This window comes from Macaca thibetana, chromosome 5 (genome assembly GCF_024542745.1).
Source record: "Macaca thibetana thibetana isolate TM-01 chromosome 5, ASM2454274v1, whole genome shotgun sequence".
Classification (NCBI taxonomy): Eukaryota; Metazoa; Chordata; class Mammalia; order Primates; family Cercopithecidae; genus Macaca; species Macaca thibetana.
This window is the reverse complement of record NC_065582.1, coordinates 83681725-83697118: the sequence shown is the minus strand read 5'-3', so window position 1 is coordinate 83697118 and position 15394 is coordinate 83681725. Positions and strand designations below refer to the sequence as shown.

The 15394-nt window shown below is 35.6% G+C and overlaps 1 protein-coding gene across 6 annotated transcripts in view; it reads left to right on the top strand.

Annotated features, from left to right (window-relative positions):
* TET2 (tet methylcytosine dioxygenase 2) overlaps positions 1-15394 on the top strand; it is a 132451-nt gene that overhangs the window by 26756 nt on the left and 90301 nt on the right. For 2 of the 6 annotated variants that reach the window (XM_050791473.1, XM_050791471.1), the window contains one exon: positions 12737-12875. The exons of the other annotated variants lie outside the window; for them this stretch is intronic. The gene's annotated coding sequence lies outside the window, so the exon portion shown is untranslated. The remainder of the gene's footprint in view (positions 1-12736; positions 12876-15394) is intronic. 6 annotated transcript variants of the gene reach the window in all.

Sequence of the window (15394 nt, the reverse complement as noted above, 5' to 3'; positions counted from 1 at the left end):
AATGGCTTGAACCCAGGAGGCGGAGGTTGCAGTGAGCTGAGATTGCACCACTGCACTCCAGCCTGGGCAAAAGAGGGAGACTCTGTCTCAAACAAAAAAGACTCAATCTTACTAAAAATCTGCAAATAAGAATGAGTCATTTTAGTCAGTAAAGGAAATAAAGAAATTCTAGTTTTGAAAATGACGTAATTTGCTACAAGAATGCAAAGGTGATGACATGAGGAGAAAAGGGATTTGCTGATTTGTTTTCTCTACTACTTAGCAAATGCAGACAAAGAACTCATTTATTCAAATATTTATTACATGGTAAATTACAACATTTATAAAATTAGGCTCATATTCTTAGGATTCCTGTTAAAAAAGTGACATATAAACAAGATTATAATCTAATGGAGATTAATATTGGTTGAGAAAAATCTTGAGACTTCTTGAAGACTTCAGTTTAATAAAATATTGACTTAGGTAGATATATGTGAGGAAATATATGCATGCAAAAATGTTGTATATATTTCTTAAAAGAGTAGGTAGCAGTGACTTCAAAGAACCATAGCAGTCCCTATCAACATATATATTAACAAAACAATTATAAACATGAACTTAGTATGCTAATTATATTTCTACCCAAAGCCTCAATTTGTTCTATAGCTATACTGTTCATATATAAATAAAATTTTAGGGGTATCAGAGAGAGTTAGAAAAGAGCAAATACATGTGTGAATTTCATAAGCCTACCCCTTATTTGATAGATCTTAAAAGATATTTTATCATTGTGTTCTTCTAAAGAAATGTATTTGTACATTGCAAAACAACCCTTTTCGAGAACTAGACTATGCTTACAGATTTTCTTGCCACTATTATTTCCTAAAATGTATTTGGAATAGGAGATCAATGTTTTTCTGGGATGACATATGGTTAAAGTAAAAAACGAAACAAAACAAAACAAAAAACTTAAAAAAAAAATACTGAGACTTTGGGTTTCAACCTGGCATGTAAGGAGCTTAGAAGCCACCACTCCATCCTAACAACAAGTAAAAAGCTGAATAAATTGGAAAATTAACGACTCTTCTTAGATCTGTCAGAAAAATGAGATTATAGGGCAAACAACTGCATCAGATATTAGAGAAGCAGACAGGCAGATATAAAGAATCACAACTTACTGGGGCAAAAACCTACAAGGAAAATTTTTGTGGGAACGAGTGCCAGGTAGGAAAACTTGAACCGTAACTGAAAAATTGCTCAGTGTGGGCAGTTGTTCAGTGTGGGCAAGTCGGAGGGTTAAAAACTCCAGGAGGACTCAGTTATGGAAGGACCTGTATTTTTGTGATTTTAACCTCTAGGAGTGTTCACAGTGAATACTGGAGAAAATTCCCTAAGGGGAGAAGAAAAGGAACCATCTTGAAATATGTCAGAGCATTTTGTTGGACTCAAGCCTGCCCTCAAGTGAAACTATTTTATCAGAGCCTAAACTTTTGGGATTTTATAAGAGCCTAACCTCCCAAAGGGAAGGGAAATACCTAAGTTCAGCCCCCTTTTAGCTTTCCACATAGAGAAGGAAAATATGTAAGTGTAGACAACTCAAACCATCCTGTCCATGTTAGGGAGCCTAGGGGAACTGAGAACACTGGTGAAGTTCATAGTCCATGGGTAGTTTCACCACAGAGTGAGACCAAATCATAAGGCTAAAGAATGCTTCCCTTTCCCACACATTTTGCTATCATATTACTAAAAGCCTATTTACAGCAGTTTCTTTTACTGAGTATATCATGTCTGTCATTCAACCAAAAAATTATAAGGCATGCTAAGAGGCAGGAAATGCAGTTCGAAGACACTGAATAAGCATCAGAAGCAGAATCAAATATGGCAGTGACATTGGAATTATCAGACCAGAAACTTTTTAAAAACTATGGTTAGTATGCTGAGGGATTTTAAAAAAATGACATACAAGAACAGATGAATAATGTAAATATGGAGATGGAAATTTTAGGAAAGAACCAAAGAGAAATGCCAAGTATCAAGCATAGTGTACAGAAATGATTAAAAATGCCTTTGATAGGCTCATAAGTAGATTGAACATAGCCAAAGAAAAAATCTTTGAAGTTAAAGATATAATAATAGGAACTTCAAAACTAAAATGCAAAGAGAAAAGAGACTGGGGAAAAAAAAACCCAGAATATTCAAGAATTGCAAGGGAACTACAAAAGGTGTAATGTACATGTAATGGGCATACTAGAAAAAGAAAGGATTAGACGCAATATTTGAAGCAATAGTGTGTGAAAATCTCCCCCAGTTAATGTCAGACACCAAACTACTTCTCCAGAAAGCTCAGAGAACACCAGGCAGGATAAATGCCCCAAAACTGCACATGGGCATATTATATTCAAACTTTAGAAAATCAAAGATTTAAAAAAAAAATTGAAAGAATCCAGAAGGAAAAAACACCTATAGAGGAGCAAAAATAAGAATTTTATCTTACATATCCTCATAAACCATGCAAATAAGAGAGTAGAGTGAGACTTTGAAGATGTTGAAAGAAAAATCCAGCTGTTTACAATTCTGAACCTTGCAAAATTATCCATCAGAAGTTAAGAAATAAAGACTGTCTTAAAGAAACAAAATTTCAGGAATTTGTTGAAATTCAACAAATTGAATTTGGACACCCTTGAAAAAAATGTTTAAAGTTCTTTAGAGAGAGAGAAAATGATATAGGCTAGAAACTCAGATCCATGTAAGGAAAATAAAATTAGGGATATGGTAGTATTTCCCATCTTCATAAAGAAAATACACAATAACCCATAGCTTACATCATACTTAATTTTTAGAAACTCAAAGCTTTCCTGCTAAGATCGAGAACAAGATAAAGGTGTCTCCTCTTACCACTTTATTTCCTACTGGAAGTGCTACCTAGTGCAATAAGACAAGGGAAAGAAAATGAAAAGCATACAGATTCAGGAGGAAGAAATCAAACTGTCTTTGTTCACAGATGTCAGTTGTTTATATAGAACATCCGAAGGATTAGAAAAAAAAAAAAGCTGGAATTAGTAAGTGATTATTGTAAGGTTACAGAATACAAATTTAATATAAAGAAAGCCAACCACTTTCCTATATACCAGCAATAAACAAGTATAATTTGAATTAAAAACACATTACCATTTACATTAGTACCCCAAGTAATGAAATACTTTTGTATAAATCTAACAAAATATATACATGATCTATATGAAGAAAACTACAAAAGTCTACTGAAAGATACCAGTGAACTAAAGAATGAAGAGATGTTACGTGTTCATGGATAGGAAGGCTCAACATTGTCAAGATGTCAGTTCTTCCCAACTTGATCTATAGATTTAGTGCAATGCCATTAAAAAACACAGCATGATGTTTTATGGATATCAACAAAAGGATTCTAAAGTTTATATGGAGAGGCAAAAGAGCGGAATAGCCAACTCAGTGTTTAAGGAGAACAACAAAGTCAGAGGACTGACACTACCTGACTTGAAAGCTTACTAGAAAGCTCAGATAATCAATGTAGTGGGTACTGGTGAAAGAATATTCAAATAGACCAATGGAATAGAATAAAGAGCCCAAAGAAACCCATATAAATATAATCAAATGATCTTTGACAAAGGAGGAAAGGCAATACAATGGAGCAAAGATGGGCTTTCAACAAATAATGCTAGAAAAACTACTCATTCACATACAACAACAAAATTTTTTTAAATCCAAAATGAGTATAAACACAGATCTTATACCCTTTGCAAAAATTAACTTGAATCATAGACCTAATGTAAAATGCAGAACTGTAAAACTCCCAGAAGATAACATAGGAAAAAACCTAGATGACTTTGGTATGGCAGTGACATTTTTTAGATACAGCTCCAAAGGCACGATACATGAAGGAAATGATTGATAAGCTGGACTTAACTAAAATTTAAAACTTCTGCTCTTTGAAAGACAATATTAAGATAATGAGAAGACAAGCCACTTCTGCTCTGTGAAAGACAGTATTAAGAGAATGAGAAGACAAGCTACAGATGGAAAAATTATTTGCAAAAGATACTTCTCATAAAGGACTATTGTCCACAGTGTGCAAACAACTCTTACAACTCAACAATTTGAAAATGAACAACCCAACTTTAAAAATGAGCAAAAAACCTGAACAGACACCTCACCGAAGAAGATACACAAGTGTCAAGTAAGCATATGAAAAGATGTTAAACATCAAACGTCATTAGGGTATTGGAAATTAAAACAACAATGAGATACCACTATATACCTGTTAGAATGGCCAAAGTCAGAACACTGATGAAACCAAGTGCTGGTGAGAATGTGGAGCAACAGGAACCTTCATTCATTGCTAGTAAGAATTCAAAACGGTGTAGTCACTTTGGAAGACAATTTGGCAGTTTCTTACAAAACAAACATACTGTTACCGTATGATTCAGCAATAACACTCCATGGTATGGACTTGAAAACTTATGTCCTGGCCAGGCATGGTAGCTCATGCCTGTAATTGCAGCACTTTGGGAGGCCGAGGCAGGTGGATCATTTGAGATCAGGAGTTACAAGACCAGCCTGGCCGTCATGGTGAAACCCCATCTCTACTAAAAATACAAAAAATTAGCTGGGCATGGCAGTGTGTGCCTGTAATCTCAGCTACTAGGGAGACTGAGACAGGAGAATCACTTGAACCCTGGAGGGGGAGGCTGCAGTGAGCTGAGATCGTGCCACTGCACTCCAGCCTGAGTGACAGAGCAGAACGCCATCTCAAAAAAAAAAAAAAAAAAAAAAAGCAAAAACAAAACTTATATCCACATAAAAACCTGCATACATTGTTAACAGCATTACATAATTGCCAAAACTTGGATGCTATCAAGATATCTTTTAATATGTGAGTAGATAAATAAACTATGGTACTTCCAGATGAAAGAGTATTATTCAGCACTAAGAAATGAGCTATCAAGTCATAAAAAGACATGGATGAAACTTAAATGCATATTATAAAGTGAAAGATGCTAATCCGAAAAGGCTAAATACTGTATGATTACAACCACATGACATTCTGGAAAAGTCAAAATTATGGAGACAGTAAAAAGAGCAATGTTTTCCAGGATTTAGGAGGAGGGAGGAATGTATAGGCAAATTTTTAGAGCAGTGAAATGGATCTATATAATAATACAGTGGTAGATTCATGTCATTGTACATTTGTCCAGAAACCTAGAATGTAACCACCAATAGTGAACCCTAATGTAAACTATGGGCTTTGGGTATCAAAATGTGTCAATGTAGGTTTATCAGTTGTAACAAATATACCACTCTGGTATGGGAGGTTGATAGTGGGGAAGGTTGTGGGTCTGTGGGGACAGGGGTATATGGGAACTTTCTACTGTTTTACTGTGAATCAATTTGACTATAAAGTTTATTAATGTTAAAAAATGTAGGCAATCTGAAAAAATGTTAATAAAAAAAACTAGTTGAATGTATCAGTTCATTTTCACACTGCTATAAAGTACTGCCTGAGATTGAGTAATTTATAAAGGAAAGAGGTTTAATTGACACACAGTTTAGCATGGCTGGGGAGGTCTCAGGAAACTTACAGTCATGGCAGAAGTCGACTTCACAAGGTGGCAGGAAGGAGAAATGAACACAGAAGCAACTACCAAACACTTATAAAACCATCAGATTTCATGAGAACTCACTATGATGAGAACAGCATGGGGGAAACCGCCCCCAGGATCCAATTACTTCCACCTGGTCTCTCCCTTGACACATGGGGATTGTAGAGATTATGGGGATTATAATTCAAGATGAGATTTGGGTGGGGACATAAAGCCTAACCATATCAGTGATAAAAGTATGTCTTTTCTTTTATCGGGTGCTATAGTGTTTCATTTTGAGTTGTCTTTTTGACCTCCATTTTCCAATTTGGGGTTAGGAAAAATAACTTCGTCTCCTTCTTAATTGACCTACAACCTTGTTTGCAATGAAGAATGAACACAAATCTTTCATTAAAAGAAGTAGGGGAGGTGATCGGGATATCCCTTAGAGTCCATGAGCGTAATTCAGTTGCCTTCATTCAATGCCAATGATACTGCAAAGGCTACAAGGCAAATTCGTGTACCTACAGACAGACTCCATCCTTTTTCTCAAAGTATTCAAGATAAAAAATCTGTTTAATTTTATGTGAGGATTTTTTTCACCATCCTCAAAAAATGAAAAATATCCTCTTCATTTGGGAAATGAGCACTTATAATAGAAAGTAATTTGTAGTCAGCTGTTACACTTAGATGATTTGTGTCACCTCTGACATGCTTTTTGATAATGCATGACTTCATTCATGGCTCTAGGTGACCTGTGTACCCTGACCTGGCATAAACCTAGAGTATTAAGTCATTTCAGTGGCACATGTTTGAGGGAAGATTGACATCCCACTGGAAGACTATCTACAGTGAGATCCTCTAAAGCAGCTGCATTCCTAGTGAGGCATGATTAAGTTTATCCCACTATTAGGTTCTTCAGTATCACTTGTCTTGCCCAAGAGGAAAGTTTTTCTAGCATGCAGAGTATCTGGTTTTTAATGGCTACTGGGCTGAAATAAAATGTGTCTGCTAAGGATTGTTCATTTGTCTGTCTCCCTGCTTTCACTGGTTTTTTCTTGGAGGTTGCAGTAGTTATGCCTTTCTGGTCAGCTGGCTGTTAACCTATCATAGAAATGACACTTTCACATCTCCAAGTGTAAGGAATTAGATGCTCCAGGCTTCACTTAGTTTCTCATCCAAAATCAATGACAAGACTTTCAGTATTGATTTCTCATGGCCTATGAACCTGAGTCAACTTGGCATGAAGGACTTTTCAGACAAGCTTCTTTAAACACAGAGTCAGTGGCTTCTTTTTGCCAAATTCTACTTTGCTCAGTGATAACATTAAAATGGTGATTTGATTCATTCCTGGTCTAAAAATACTTTCTCATATTCCAAAATCTTAATCATTAATACATGGAGGAAAATACAAATTCTTACATGCCTGTGCTTCTCTGATGTTGTAGATATATGAAATATATACAAATGTGTTTTACAATTATTGAGTTCTTTTAAATTTTATCTTTTTTTGTTTTACTAGGAAGCAAAATTATGTTTATTTCAGAGCTTATTTACTGCATTTAGAATCTTGTGACACTTAAAAATCTTTCTAAAATGTAAATATTCTCCATGATCTCCATGGTCACAAACAGTATTTCACATTCTAATTGATATTGCCCTTTTATCTTTTTTTTTTTTTCTTTTTTTTCTTGGAGGCAGTCTCACTCTGTTGCCCAGGCTGGGTTGCAGAGGCACGATCTTGGCTCACTGCAACCTCCACCTCCCGGGTTTAAGCAATTCTCCTGCCTCAGCCTCCTGAATAGCTGGAATTACAGGCACGTGCCACCACACCTGGCTCATTTTGTGTTTTTAGTAGACACAGGGTTTCACAATGTTGGCCAGACTGGTCTCGAACTCCTGACCTCAGGTGATCCACCCACTGCAGCCTCCCAAAGTGTTGGGATTACAGGTGTGAGCCACTGTGCCTGGCCCTTTTCTCATTCTTTTAACTCAGATCCTCAAATTTATCCCTCCATGTGAAGTTGCCTTCCCTAATTATGTACTGTCCTAGTTTAATCTTTATTCCTTGTTTGCCTCTATAAAACCAAGTTGAAAAATAGTCTCTGATTCTATAAATCATCACTCTTATGCTCATTTATATTTCTATCTCGAATATTTTAAAGCCTTTAACAAAGTTTCTACTATGCAGTCTCCCTTTCTAAGCTACGATCTGTATGCTTCTTGGCCATGTCTTTTATTATTGTGTGTGTTTGTCTTTGTGTGTGTCTGTATGGTAGTGGTTTGTAAATTCTCCATTTAGTCACAATATGCTTTTGGAGGATTTTCCTTCTCCTGGGAATTTCTTGATGATTTTTATTTTGTCATGTGATGAAGAATGTATGTCAAAGCACCATTGCAGAAATAGTGCTTTTCTATTTACTTGCACTCTTCCATCTTAGAAGAGCTGGTGATAGACAACCAACTCTTCTTTTATCTTGGTTTCTACAACACAGAGGTTGCTAAGCGACTTTAATCCCTTTTAACACAGGACAATCAACAACAACAAATTCCTGCTTTCTTTAGATTCAGATATTTCACTTAGAAAATCTAGCAAATAAAAAAATGGTTTAAAACTTTGTATTAATGTGTAATTCTCTACAATCTCACATCTGCAACATTGCCCTAAATATTTTTTACTTATGCTGCTGTTTCTTGAGCATTGTGATATGCTTATTCATAAGCAGTCAACTTGTAAGTAGCAATAGTGTACCTGCCCCCTTCTAGGAAATTGAAGATGTGAAAATCCAGTTTAATATGATAATGACAGTTACTTTGACGAAAAATATGTCACAATTTGTTGTAAAAATACTCATTTGAATTTCTGATTCATTTATATCACCTTCCAACCTTAAGTATGATTGAATTTATAGCTTTTTATACTACTTTATTTAGGGAGAAGTGTATTTAAATTATGTTATCTTGGTTATTACTTGAAAGTTCAACCTCATACCTTCATTTTTATATAATTTTAATATTATGAAAATATTTTATGTAATTTTATGTGTAATTCAAAAACATTTTTAAATATTGCATCTTTAAATTTTAATTTCTTTTATCAAATTTTCCCCATCATTTCTTCTCTAGCTACAGCCAAAGTTAATAGTTACATTTTTTTCCAGTGACAAATGGTAGATTTGCAAAGACTTGTAACAGTTGCTTAATACTTTTTTTTAATCCCTTATTTAAGAATCATGCAAACAACTGGAGCTGATAGGCAGCAGGTGCACATGAGTGTGGCTGTGCTGATGGTTACTGAAAGATTTCCAAGGTAGCTAGTAATTCTGCTACCCTAAGCCACTATAGCTCCTTCCCCATTACTCCCTGGGTCTACCCACAATCCTGCAGCTAGAATAATAAATGGCATGTAGGTTCCTCTAGGATCCTCCTCCAGCACTATGTCCCATGCCTTGACATATGAGCTGTTAAATATTTTGATTATCACTCCTGTGTGGCAAGAGAGACATCTATTTGTCATAACTTGATGTTTACTAAACTGCTTTTAAGAATACCTTATGATAAAAGTAGACACTTGCAGTTTTGCAGAATGCATAGTTTGTTTTTAACAAACCAGGTAAATATAACTGCAGAGTTTTCCTGTATGTTTTGAAATATTTTAAAAAGTATTTTTTATTTGCCTTTCTATTAGAAGTAAAATTAGATAAAAATTTCCTTGTTTCAATTTTTAGATGAAAATTAGAGAATATTGTTAATGAAGGAATTTTTTTTTAAATAGTGGCTGATCAAATGTCAGCAATTTTATACTATAGTGTAAAATTGTATTTTGTAAGTGTTAGAATTTTTATAATTGATCCTTTGATATTTATATTGATGATATTAATGTAATGTCTTTAAGCCTTAGCTCATGTAGGTCATGTGACTTAAAGCATCCTTAGATGATGATATTATTTGGGCTATAAATAATTTATAACATAAGTGATTTAAAAATTCATTCTTTCCATCCATTTTTAAGAAACTATAAGGTAGGGTTCATGTGTACCTAATACTTATCACCCAAAAATAGGAAAAATGAAATCCTTTTAAAAATACCTGGGTTAATGTTATAGATTGGAAGCAGTTTTTAAAATGCACTTAAAGTCTACCAGTTTGGGTTGATTCCAAGTCTTTGCTATTGTGAATAGTGCCGCAATAAACATACGTGTGCATGTGTCTTTATAGCAGCATAATTTATAATCCTTTGGGTATATACCCAGTAATGGGATGGCTGGGTCATATGGTACATCTAGTTCTAGATCCTTGAGGAATCGCCATACTGTTTTCCATAATGGTTGAACTAGTTTACAATCCCACCAACAGTGTAAAAGTGTTCCTATTTCTCCACATCCTCTCCAGCACCTGTTGTTTCCTGACTTTTTAATGATCGCCATTCTAACTGGTGTGAGATGGTATCTCATTGTGGTTTTGATTTGCATTTCTCTGATGGCCAGTGATGATGAGCATTTTTGCGGCACTATTCACAATAGCAAAGACTTGGAATCAACCCAAATGTCCATCAGTGACAGATTGGATTAAGAAAATGTGGCACATATACACCATGGAATACTATGCAGCCATAAAAAAGGATGAGTTTGTGTCCTTTGTAGGGACATGGATGCAGCTGGAAACCATCATTCTTAGCAAACTATCACAAGAACAGAAAACCAAACACCGCATGTTCTCGCTCATAGGTGGGAACTGAACAATGAGATCACTCGGACTCAGGAAGGGGAACATCACACACCGGGGCCTATCATGGGGAGGGGGGAGGGGGGGAGGGGGGAGGGATTGCATTGGGAGTTATACCTGATGTAAATGACGAGTTGATGGGTGCAGCACACCAACAAGGCACAAGTATACATATGTAACAAACCTGCACGTTATGCACATGTACCCTACAACTTAAAGTATAATAATAATAAATAAATTTAAAAAAAGAAAAAAAGAAAAAAAAAAAAAAAAAGTCTACCAGTTTATTGATCCTCAATCTATGTCTGTTTTAAATGGATGCAATTAGCAGTTCAATCTAAGAGAACCATGGTAGTAGACTCATTACTCTCAAGAAACCATTACATCATTTTGTAATATGAAATTACTAAATATAAGGAATAGAATATATATTGTAAAAATTCCTTTGGAATCAATAATAAGCATTGTGGCTATCAGTTATAGTTATATATTACAATGTAAAGGATATCCTTTTATAAACTTAATATCACACAAGTAGACTTAAATTAGAATAATTCCATTAATATAATTTTGCTTGTGTTTTTATACCTATTCATTTGTTCAATAACTCTTTTTCCTATATATATATTTTTATCTCAAATTCGATAGTATCTAAATCATGGAATGATGAAACCTTAAAGCTGGGTTGGAACAGAAATAATACAATTTAACATCTTACAGGCTCTCTAGTCCTCGGTTTCCTTAAGTGATCAGCTCAAGATCATGAAGTTATGGAGGATTAGAGTCAGAATTAGAACCTGAGATTAGTTTGTACTTTGTTAACTCTTCTACAGCCTACCCCCTTAGTTTGCCTATGGGTTTCTGGAAGTTACAGGAGAGACATTCTGAGATTCAGCTAAAAACCTAGCTCCCAATATAATTAATTGTCCTGCAATCAGCCACACAAATACAATTACAAATACTTGAAGTTCTTTGTGTGAAGAAAAAGAAAATGACTAATAAAGCATTCAAATCAATGCAAGTTACCTTTCTTTGCCCCTTTCTTCCCCTTTCACTCCTTTCTTCTCTTATAGTACTTGAAATTTCTAGTGGGGATCTCTAAAATGCCTGAATGTTAGGAATGGTAAGTGTATTGTAGAGAATTATATTTTCTATTTTAGTGGATGAAAAATAAACCATACCCTTAAGAAGCTTTTCAAAGTTAAGATTATGAGCACACCCTTCATTGGCCCAGTCTCTGACCAGTGAGGTCAAGTATTAGCAAGTGTCTGAATGTCATGTAAAAGTTTGTGTTTCAGATGCGGAATTTCTCTTGCTTTTTGTGTGTGATGTTTACATGGTATTTTCTTCTGATGTGTTTCCATCTTGGTTTTTAAAAATAACTATTATTTTAAAAAATATTCCCTCATAACTTCTTTTATTTTTGGAAACTATATAAATTGATCTGATAATCTATACACAATGCCTTGTGACTTTATACCTGTACCTCTCATGTTCCAGGGTTTGGTTCTTAAATAATAACTTTGTGTAATGGAAATACTATGTTAAATAGTTTATAACTGGTGGTTGATATTTCAGCCTTGTTTGGCAATTGTAGTTATATAAAGACTGTTGATTAGAAACAATCTCATATGGTGTATACTTGTTTTTATCTTCATGGAATTTGTTCTGCAAACACTTTCTGAGATCTTCACTGGGAGCCACCACTTTGTCTATGTTAGGAGGAGCAGGAAGTGAATACATTTAAGGTCTTTAATTTTCTTCTTAAAACTTTGACTACCGTAGTGGTTTTTTAAAATGTTAACAGGAGAATAGCCATCACTGCCAAGTAGCTGACATTCTGAAATAGCACTTCCCTTTAGGCACTGTACAGTTGGGATCATTTACTTGCAGAGAGAGATGTGTGTGTGTGTGTGTGTGTGTGTGTGTATGTATGTATGTGTGTACACATGTGTATAAGAATAGGAGAACTACTTTGTGGGCATATCCTGCTGAAGTGAGTAACGTGCTGTTCAGTGAACTCCAGTCTGACCCCATTTAAACCTGGAGGAGAATCACATCAAGCAGAGAAGCAGCCAAGGCAGCATTTCAACAGGAAGGAAACATCTATTACTGGGGCTTTGAAGAAACATGCCATGAAGGTGTACTAATATCACAAAGGGAAGGGAAGGACTAAATCCAGCATGATAAACAAAGTCCCTTGTTTTTAACGGAAGCGTTTGATGATGTTTGATCAGTGGTGGATCTATCTCTTGAAAGGAAAATGCATATAAAACCCAAATGGAGGATTCCTATATAAGGTGCCTAGCTTGTAATGATATACTCATGTTTATAGGTAGAGTGGTTTTTAGAGAAGAGGTTGGTTTTTTTTTTTTTTCATTTTTCATCTTTCAGAAAGAAAACTTGTCTGTTTCTAGGCTTTGAAATACAGAATTACTTACCTTTCACCAAAATGAAATGTTTCATTGAATCTCCTACAAGCTTGTGGAGGGCATGAAGCGTGTTGAATAAGAGCACAGGCTCTGGAGGCCCTGCCACCTGCAAAGGTGTGCTAAGGTAAACAATTGATAGTATTTTGAAAATTAAATGACTTAGAATGCATTCAATAAATTTTAGCTATTGTCTTGTTTTTTCTAAATCTATTTGGAAAATATTGCAGATAAAGTATATAATACCTTTCTAAAACACAGTGAGGCTGGGCGCGGTGGCTCACGCCTGTAATCCCAACACTTTGGGAGGCCGAGGCGGGCGGATCATGAGGTCAGGAGATCGAGACCATCCTGGCTAACACGGTGAAATCCCATCTCTACTAAAAATACAAAACTTAGTTGGGCGTGGTGGCGGGCACCTGTAGTCCCAGCTAGTCAGGAGGCTGAGGCAGGAGAATGGCATGAACGGGGAGGCGGAGCTTGCAGTGAGCCAAGATCATACCACTGCACTCCAGCCAGGGGGACAGAGCGAGACTCTGTCTCAAAAAATAAATAAATAAATAAATAAATAAATAATAAAAATAAAACTGAATAGTTTATAAAGATAAAATAGAATAGGCTTCAATTTAGGGAACAAAGGAAAATATATTTAAGAATGATATTATGCTCAAAATGATTAAAACTTTGATGGTGAAGTATATTTTATTCAATTAAAAATGTAGCTATGCCTGGGCATGGTTGCTCACGCCTGTAGTGCCAGCACTTTGGAAGGCCAACACAGGTGGATCACTTGAGCTCAGGAGTTCGAGACCTGCCTGGGCAACATAGTGAGACCTCATCTCTACAAAAAGTACACAAAAAATGTGCTGGGTGTGGTGGTACATGCCTGTAGTCCTAGCCACTTGGGAGACTGAGATGGAAGGATAGCTTCAATCTGGGAGGTCAAGGCTGCAGTGAGCCGCGATTGTGCCACTGCACTTGAGCCTGGGTGACAGAGCAAGACCCTGTCTCAGGAAAACAAACAAACAAACAAAAAAAACAGTAGATATGTGTGTGGGAATGAGAACATTTAAATGTGCTCATTGGCTTAGTTTTTTTTTTTTTTAACCCTCTTCATGGCCCTTTTCTTAACCTCTGTCTTCAGCAGTTACCCTTCATATGTTTGTTCTGTTTTATCTTCCAAGTGCTTTTTTTATAACTTTCAATATATCATGACGGAAGGAAAACTCAATAAGCTGAGTGTATTTTGCATTTTCTTTGAGAATTTTTTTTTTTTTTTTTTTTTTTTTTTTTTTTTTTTTTTTTTTTTTTTTTGTGAAGTGGAGTCTCACTCTGTCGCCCAGACTGGAGTGCAGTGGTACGATCTCAGCTCTCAGCTCACTGCAACCTCTGCCTCCTGGGTTCAAGTGATTCTCCTGCCTCAGCCTCCCAAGTAGCTGGGACTACAGGCTTGCACCACCATGCCTGGTTAATTTTTATATTTTTAGAAGAGACGGGGTTTCATCATGTTGGCTATGCATGTCTCGAACTCCTGACCTCAAGTGATCCACCCACCTTGGCCTCCCAAAGTGCTGGGATTGCAGGCATGAGCTCGGCTTCATGATCCAAAATAGCCTCATTAAGCTTCTCTTTCAAAACATGTGTATAAGCCTGTGAGTCATCACTGTATTTATTCCTGAATATTATCATTTTGGAGACTTTTCAAAGCTGAACAAAGCCAGAATTATTGGCTACTGAGGAACTATATTCTAGCAAGAGACTATTCTATTTGTTGGGGATCACCTTCTTTTACTAAAGGGGACTGTTTTGGGCAAATAAAACTAGAATTCATGGTTTCTCCTTGATCGTTTGCCAGCTTGATTCCCAGCCAGCCAGATAACTGCTGATAGTGACACTCATGTCCTCTAGGACTCCCAATCTTGTGCCAGCTCAGAGAAGGAAATCCCACTAGAACTGCTCACATCATTCCCAGAACCACAAGCACCACCTTGGTATAGTTAAAAATGTGATACCAACTCAAATTCTGATAAAAACAAGTACTATAAAGCTGAATAAAGATATATATTTTTACTTTTGAAGTTTTGTTTTACTATTTTAAACAGAAAACAGAAGGCAAAAACTCCTCTGCCTTCCTCAGTGTTTGGTTTATCAGTTGCTGAACTCAGATTTAAGAGTCTAATCATATACAGGCAATAACCCTCTTCTAATCTTAATAATGTTTCTTTGATCATTTCTTTCAAAAGAAAAATAAAATAGCCTATTGACTCCAACCCTGACCTCCTGTACTTCACCTGCCTGATGAATATGTCTTTGGAATACTAAGGTTTTTCAGATACATCATGTCAAGAATTTATTTTGTCATTTCAGATTCCTTTCTAGAATTATCTATTTATCTGATTAATACCATCATTCTTCCAGACAACCAAACTCAAAAGCTTTATCACTATAATTGAATCATTCTTTTTTCTCCCTACATTTAAAATGTTACTAAATGTCATTCATTTCTTTATCAGTAATATTTCTGTTTGATCATTTTATTTCATTTATTCTGCCACCCTCTTATTCCAACTATCACTTATACTTGAGTACTGCAATAAGCCAATATCTTGCATATGATTATTTATAACGCCTAAATCTTCTACCACT